At 32.9% G+C, this 9,006-nt stretch overlaps 1 pseudogene; it reads left to right on the top strand.

Moving 5' to 3' along the window:
• The first annotated feature begins 4,025 nt into the window (after window positions 1–4,025).
• On the top strand, window positions 4,026–4,523 carry LOC110039519 (annotated as a pseudogene).
• The last annotated feature ends 4,483 nt before the right edge of the window (window positions 4,524–9,006 follow it).

The raw sequence follows: 9,006 nt of genomic DNA, 5'->3' as shown, positions 1-9,006 counted from the left end.
AGACTTTGGCAATCACTATTGACATTGTCATCACAGCTCACCTATATGACCTATGTGACCAAATAAAACCTATTTGGTCCAGAGCTCGTTCATCTTTTGACTCTAGAACCTACATTCATCTTCATAAGTCACCACTACGAACTAATTAATAAACTACGACTTATGTGGTTTATATCTAGTGTAGTTTCCAACTTTGATCTCTACTATTTTTGGATGTAATCACATATCATTACTATGACCCATGTCACCAACTAAGTCTTATGTGATCAACAACTCGTGTAAATCCTAACTCTAGATTCTACGACCTACGAACGTCATCACAACTCAAGCAACTCCTAACTCCCATCTTCCTTAATTCAAAAGAATAGTGGAAATGTGTACTCACAATTCATAGTGAGTTATTTTAGCTACGCGTAGGCCCTGTGATTTTTTTTATCTTTTCAGAATTTTCCAAGTAAACGTTGAGGTGTATCCTTCTAATTACTTCTCTTTAATTACATGAGTGTGTGTTGGGTTTCCATGCAATGCTAAGATGATAATTCATTACTCTACTGTTGTGGACCTTCCGACATGGATTAGTTCAACATCGTTTATGAGAAATAAATTCCTATTTGACACAATCTTCAAATCTGAGATAATGATCCTCTACCCAATGATGTACATCATCCAATTGGCAAAGGAACCTCCTCTGAACCTTTTGAAGATTCTGTAAAGTGTTCTTCTTTGTGGGGGAAACCTTCACTGTAGTTCAAAAGAGCTGTTTATGTCAACGTCGTGGATAAAAACCTAGTGGGATAGTCTTCCAGCTTCCTATCCAGACACAATATCTATGACAACTTATTCAAGGCTAGGGACAAACTTTATAGTAGTTTCAAAAGGTCGTTCACATTAACATCCGAGCACAGTTGTGGTGGGATAGTCATCCCACGTTTCATTCATACATCAAGTCTTCGAGAATCACTTCCAGATTAAAGGATAATTTTATAAATAATACTTCCTCAACACCCCATCATACTATAGTTCTTCCTCAACTTGATCAAAAAGATAATCTCTTTAAGTTTTGATACATGGGTTGTTTTATAAGCTCGTGTGAAAAAAGCTCCTGTTGTGGGTTAGCTCAACGACTAGTATGTTGTTAAATATTATTCTTGAGTGTGGATGCAATCATATTTTTATGAAAAAATAATATGATTCATTGTGATCTATGCCTCAGTCTTGAAAAATACAAAGCATCTTTAACACCTTATTCTAGGCTTAATCGATTTCAGGGGAACTCAGTTCAACCTATCACATCACATTGTATGATCATCAAGCGAAAACTCCAACCACATAGTATGATCATCAGCTCAAAAGTTGGGCAACTATATTTTATAACCGCTCAGGAGATGGGGCAACCACAACTCATAAGGAAAGGAAAAAACGACCTCAGATTAAACATAAAATTTTTTACAATATCGAGCAAAAGAACGATGTACAAACAAAAGCACTATCATCATGTATTAATGCCATATCAGGTGACTAAAAGGGTACAAATGCCATCATATGTTAGTCAAAGCCTGTAACATGATAATAGAAGTAAAGACATAAATTCACTATAACATCTTCCATATCAATAAGTGGCCCGCAACTTCATATTTTCTTCTTCAAAAGGAAACAACCTCACTTGAATGGATTGTAAAGTCTTTGCGTTCTAACTGGCGAGTTATTTTTCTTGTGCTTGACAAGGATATGGTTGAACTTTGCAAGCTCAGTCTTCCATGCTCTCAAAGAAAGGGTCGACTCATATTCCAATGGTGTTAGCATTATCTTCTCAAAATTATGGTGCATTTGCCATCTGTTGATCTTCAGGGGATGTGAATCTCCAAATATCGACATCTGAAAAACGTAGAAGATCTACACCACAAAGTGTGACAATAACATAAAAGTTTTTCTCTAAAAAGCATGTTGGAGTGCGGGAAATCCCCTCTGGAAAGCGTGACAACAATGCAAAAAAAAAAATATTTTCCTAAAATAAAATAGTAACTAATAAATTCTCTTTTAGAAATCACTCCAATAGTGTGAGAAATCTCCCCCAAAAAGTGCAATAGTAGCGTGGGAAATCCCCACCAGAAAGCATGACAACTGTACAAAAGATTAGCCCTGTTACTCGCATAAATAGGCTGGAGGACTCCGCCTTTTTTTTTTCTTAGAGCTTTATTGATCGCACAAATAGGTCGAGGGCTCCGCTATCTTTATTCTTGGAGCCCCATTGATTACACAAACATGTTGGAGACTTTGCATTCTTACTTCTAGGAGTCTCATTGAACATACAAACATCCGAGGGACTCCGACTGCTTTCTCTGGAAAGCGCAAAAGCAATGCAAAATGAGATCTCGTTAATTTCCTGCAAGCAGGTCGTGGGACACCTTTTTCTTCTAGATACCCCATTGATTGCCTACTAGTAGACTTAGGGGAGTCCACATTCTTTCTAAAGAAAAACGCAACAACAATGCAAAAATATATCTCACTGATCGCTTGCAAGCAGATCGAGTGACACCTTTTTTCCTGCTTGAGATTTTGTTTTTCACATGCTAGTAGGCCAAAGGAATCCACATTCTTCCTCTAGAAAGCATAATAACAATGCAAAAGGAGATCTTGTTGATCACCTCCTAGTAGACAATGGGACACTTTTTTTTTTCTTCGAGAAAACCACTCATTAAATTTATTTTACTGTTAATACAAAACAAACTAATATTATGATTTAATTCCATAATTTCCAATACCATCATCCTACTAATAGGATTATGATACTCTAATAAGTTTTTTTTCTTACATTTTTATTACCTTCTTAGCCTATGTTAACAAACATATTCCTCAAGTGTGTCAGCACATCATTAAAATTTGATAAAGGAGAAAAATATTTCATGTTGTATTAGTTAATTTCTAGAGTTAGGGCGATTCACAAAATTGTAGGCTTTATTTTAAGATAAATTCAATACATTATTAACATTGTGTTTCTCTTAAACGAGATACATGATTTTGAGACTCATCCTGATTGGTTTTTAGGTAAAATAATTTGAGTAAGCTTTACTCATGTAAAGAAAATAACATTTTGAGGAAACAATAAATAATATTATAAATCATTTCTTAAAATACACAAATTTCAAATAAATATTCAACTTATTAGAATTAGTATGATATCATTTTAATGGTCTTACTTATGCTTAGTATTTATTATAACTGCATAACATTTATTAAGAAAAAGATAATTTCTATTGTTTTTTTTTTAAATATACTTAATTTCTTTTGAATAAAATTATCTTATATTTGTAAACTGATCATTGAAATTGTAAGTTTTTGACTATTTGTTTAAAATAGATTCAAACTTGAACTGAACCAAATTTGTCAATACATCTTCTCCTCCACATGCCATCATTGATCATCCCATGCATACTTCTAGTGGATCTATTATAAACTCACTTTATGTTTTACATGTTGCCTTCAGTCATGCAATGCATGCTCCTAAAGATTATAACATATATTCAAATGAAGGTTTGAAATAAGTTCAAATTCAAACAAATAGTTAGAAGAATAAATATAACATAGCTTCAAAGAAAGATTAAATAAAATCAAATCATACTCGAATAGTTTACAAGTCTAATGTGCATTCCATAAATACAAAATGTTACTTTTAATTGAGGGTAATTTTTTCCAATTTTTTTTTCAAGTATATATGTCAAATTATAAATAAATAATATGATATTTTTTAATTACATGTATTATAAGGCATATATAATTAATATTTTTATTAATATATTATTATTGTGTATATTCTCCTTCAATGTATTTTCCTTACCATTTATTTCCCTTGCCTTTATATGTGCGCGCTTATGTTAACAACAACATCAATGTCATAAAATTACAAATTTGAAGTAAATGAGGACTATGATATAATAAGGAAGAAACCCTAGCTGTGAGTGAGTTTGAGAGGGATAGTAATTTATCTTTGTGATTACAATAATACTTGAGTTTTAGGGTATCTGTTCATGGCTTTGACGAGGATTAAAATGGAGTTGAAGGAGTTGAAGAAAAATCCTCCCGAATTATTCACCATTTGTGACGTAGCCAAAGACATGCGTCAGTGGGAAGTAGCTATTAAGGGGCCTACTGAAAGCCCTTTTGTTGGTGGACTTTTTCACATTTTGATTGACTTCCCACGTGACTACCCTTACATACCTCCAAAAGCTACATTCAAGACCAAAATTTTTCATCCAAACATTAATAGCAATGGAAGCATCTCTCCAAACGTTATCAGAGAGCAATGGAATACTGCTTGCACAATATCAAAGGTTTTACCATCAGTCCATGCACTGTTGTCAGAACCTAAATGGGACGCCCCACTTGTTCCGGGGATTGCTCAAATTTATAATACAGATAGAGAAATATATGAAGTAACAGCTCAATTGTGGACTCGAGAATTTGCAAGAGACAAAGAAGTTGTATGGGCTCGAATATTGCATGATATGTACGCCGCACTTCATTAAATAAAAACTGCTATAGCATTAAAAGTTGTTCAATAAGTAAAGTGTGGGACTTTTGTCTAGATATATGGTTCACCCTAGCATCTTATTTAGTCCTAAAGAATAAGCACTTGAAATGTATTCATTTATGTGTTTTAACATGATATTATGCTAACATGACAATTGAATTTATATAAAATCTTGACTGCTGCATTTTTGTGGGATTTGAAATGATAAAATTACTGTGAATGGTAAAAAAAAAAAGTGGAATATCTTATGAAATTTAAGAGAATAAACTTAGAAATGCATGCACAATATTTTTACTATATTTCAATCATATAAATCATGTAATTTTGTTTTATTTATGAATTCAAAAACAATGAAGATAGTTATTATGAAATAAATGACATAAAATCTAATGATAAGTTGTGATATCTTTATGTGATATTTTCGTAGTTAAAAGTTGTATATTCAAAATCATAGATCTAATTACGTGTATCTAATTTCATTTTTTTAAAAATTTTATTTAATTTAAACTAAGGGAATTGAATATTCGACGAGCTAATCTCGCTTAGCTCGAATACTAGTTCGAGCTTATTTAATTAACTAATCAAATAAACAATTTGAGCAATTTATATAAAAAAATATTTAGTTTTTAAATGAAAAAATTGAGCAATGTAATTCTTGGAGTTATTTATGATTATTAACACTATTGATTAAATAATACGAACAAGCTCATTAAGAACTTCAATTAAGGCACGATGTAAAACTCCGTCAAGACTCAAAACAATATTCAATCTAAAGCTTAAAAATTTGTGTCTAGCGTTTGTGATGACATGCTAGATATTTAATACATATTTTGACATATCAAACTATCTCTTAAATGTAAACATAGTAATTTAGCTCATATTTAATATAAATTTAGGGCCTATTGGGGGTTAGTTTTGTTATTATTATTATTATTATTATTTTGTTTCAAAAAACATATTAAAATATTTTTAAAATACTCAAAATAATTTTTAATAATTTTAAATAATTTTTTTAAAAAATCATATCTTGATCAAATATGTAGGCATGTTTTATTTCAATTCAAAACCTAAACAAATAAAAAATAAAAAATTGATCCCAACGGTTCTTTAGCTTACATTCAAACTTAGTAGACATATAAATTAATTAATCAAATAAATTTAAGAAGTTTTAAAATATGCCAGCTTCCAATATATAGTGCGCGTACCGTGGTTTGTTGGTAGAGCAGCCTCTCTGAAGGTCGTAAGTCCCCTCAGGTCATGGGTTGGAATCCCCCCGTGTATAGGGTGTGATACTCAAATATTTAACACAGCTAGGGATAATCGTGGCTCGTCTAATAGCCTTCGGCCGTTGTGATCTTCTTCCTTCGGTTGGCTTTTCCTTGGTTGATAATATCTTCATTTACCTTTTCTCTTTCAAAATTGGTTGGGATGGGTATGTTGTATTTTTGAATGGCACTCGACTCTACATCCTAGGAATGGAGAAAAAGTTTAATTAAACCAAACCCTAAGTCTTAAATATCATGATCAAGATCACCTAAATATGGCTCCATGACAACACCTTGTTAAAATCCCCATAAATTTTCAAATCATTTCTCATGGTAAGCCATGCAAGCCATGGAGCTTTACCCAAGTCACATGTGAGTTACCAAATCCATGTACATGTCACCATACGATTTTTGGCTAAAGGAAGCCACCCTTTCAAGATCCTCTAAAAAGTCCCTAATCACTCCCATGACTCACCTAAACCCATGATTGACCCAAAAACCCATGAGAGCACCCAAGCCCCATGCCATACACCAACTCCAACCATCATGGTGGGTGAGCCAAGCCCAAATGCATGACTAGGCCCCAAGGTCAACCCAAAATCACCCCCTTCCATTTAAATCAAGCATACCTACCCATGCTCCAACCAAATTGGCTTCACCAATCTCCACCCCCAACCTCCCTCAGTTGGAAAACGACCACCCATGCCTTGGCTATCCACCATGACCAGTGGCAAGTTCAAAACCGAGATCCATCAAAAGAGGGGAACCAAAAATTGAGCCCACCCAATGTGGCTTACCCCCATTGAGCCATTGTCTTTGTCATAGCTCCACCTAAATGCCACTTTTCAACCCAAACACTGGCCAATTGAAGCCCCATGGTCGAGCTTATAAATTGACCGCCCCATGACCGAAAATTGAGGAGTGTTAAAACCTTGGTGAAGCCCTGCCAAATTGAATCCACACTATTCCTACAACCTTGCAAAGTTTAACCCCATCATTCCTAAGCCTCACATTGCCTCCAAAACCTTAATTTTGCCTCGAAATCCAAAACTCTTCACAAATTTGACACAAAAAGTTTCAATACTCTAAATTAAGTCTTACAAAAGCTTCCCCACAACATAAAATCAATTCTCCGATTAAAACCCTCCTCTCCCACAACCTCTAACCTAGTGCTAGGCCAAAGCCAATTTACCTTTTTGTCAATGTCATACCTAGGCTCAACCTTAGTGCAAATTGGAGCTAGGAAGAAGTGTGTCACATCCACACGAAGCTCCTCAACCATTCCAATTGAGGCCTCACATCTTGGACAAAGGTATAAGCTCAAAATCTGCAATTTTGCCTCTATTTGGACCTTTGTGAAGAGACTCAATAATTCATGTTCACTTAGCCGTATAGATATGTTAATCTCACTGAGATGAAAGTTTGGAAACAAACCCCATATAATTTGGTTGAGAATCGAGTGAGATCTTAAACTTAGATCACAGACGGTTCTCAGTTCACTGTCCCGTGATGACAGTAAATCGATATCTTATGTTTCTGTGTATTTGAAACTAATGACGCAGATCAATTTAGTTGGCTAAACAGTGCGACCCAAGATTTACGAACTGCAGGTGACGTGACAACCATGTGTAAATCGCGACAAATAGCGGAGCAACGAGTGGGCTTTTGGAGACGCCAAGGATCCGGTCAGCCGTGAGTCACTTAAGTAGGAAATTTGGGGTTTTTGATTTATTTAACTAACAAAAAATATATTTAACTTTAAAAATTTATATCTTTTCAAAGAAAAATCATAAAAATAAAATAAAAATTCCTTTAAACTAGGTGAACAGAGAAGAAATTAATAAAAATAAAAGTCAAAATAATTATGTCATAACTAATTTTTAATTAATTAAATAACTGGAGGATATTTTAATTGTTAAAAGTTAAAAATTAAAAATTAATCACCATTACATGAAATTTGAGGGGTTCATTTCCTCTGTAGTTTAGGAGGTTCATTAATTTTTCCAAGGTTAGAGGACACCTCTAACTCTAAAAACCCTAATTTTTTATGCCAAGGTCCATTGTATAATTAAAATGCTAGTAAAAAATAAAAAAAAAATTAGAAAAAATATGAGATAAATTTTGGTGAACTTAACAAAGTCAGAGGTGTCAAGGAAAAAAAATGAGATTTAGCATTATAAAATTAATTATAAAAAAATTTTCATATTAAAACATGATTAAAAATCATAGTAATTTAAATATATTCAAAATAACAAAAAAATTGCTCTGATCAAAGATAATAGCCCTAAGATGTCCCCATAAAATTTTTAAAGATAGACATTGTATTTTAATTATCTAAATGTATTTTCTTTAAAATCCTATATTTATTGATTTAAATAATTATAAAAATAAGATATACATCAGAAAAATATAAATTCACTTTTGAAGTGCTAATTAGCCTATGGGTGAATGGTCAATTAAGTTTAATAGTGAATGGAGTAATGATGTAAGAGTTATAGGGTGCTTACCATAGGGATATATTTGCAAATATGGTATTTACATATTAACTGTAGGGTGAATCAGAGGCCGAGGGATTAAAATTTATGATAATAAGTTTGCTTGAGTGTTTGAAACCGAAAGGAATGATTAGGGTAGTAACCAACATATTAGAGTTTTCTGAAAAGGTAAAAATGTAAATATGTGAATTGTTTGAAGTAGTAAGATGTAAGAGTTTGGATGAATGGATGGTGAGAGATATAACTTGGAAACTCCTTAATTCACTCATTTAAACTCCCACCATTAGTTGGAGAGCATTCCACTTTCCTCTTGATGAGATCTAATGTATTTTATAAAAATTACAAGTACACCCCTAAAACTCTAAGAGTTTTATAGTGAGCTAAGCATAACTTCTAATCATTGAGAGTCAAAGTGAAACTTGTTAAGTGAGATGAAGGTAATAGAACACTATAGGTGTTGCAAGCTCAAACTTAACCTAGAGGTGAGTTTGTAAAGGATTCTAATAATTATAGATATACCCTTATCGGTCTAACTTGCATAACTCTCATTATAAAACTGTGAATTGACTAAGGCCTTTACCCATAGGCTAATTTAGACTTAAGATGTAGAAGTATACAAAAAAACAGCTTGGATTATCAATATTCTTTTGATATTTTTTAATTCAAAATTAATTAAATAACTTAACAATTTAGGAGAACTAAATGAACTTGGAATGAC

Source organism: Phalaenopsis equestris, unplaced genomic scaffold, assembly GCF_001263595.1.
Source record: "Phalaenopsis equestris unplaced genomic scaffold, ASM126359v1 Scaffold000002, whole genome shotgun sequence".
In the NCBI taxonomy this organism is placed as follows: Eukaryota; Viridiplantae; Streptophyta; class Magnoliopsida; order Asparagales; family Orchidaceae; genus Phalaenopsis; species Phalaenopsis equestris.
This window is presented reverse-complemented; position numbering and strand designations above follow the sequence as displayed.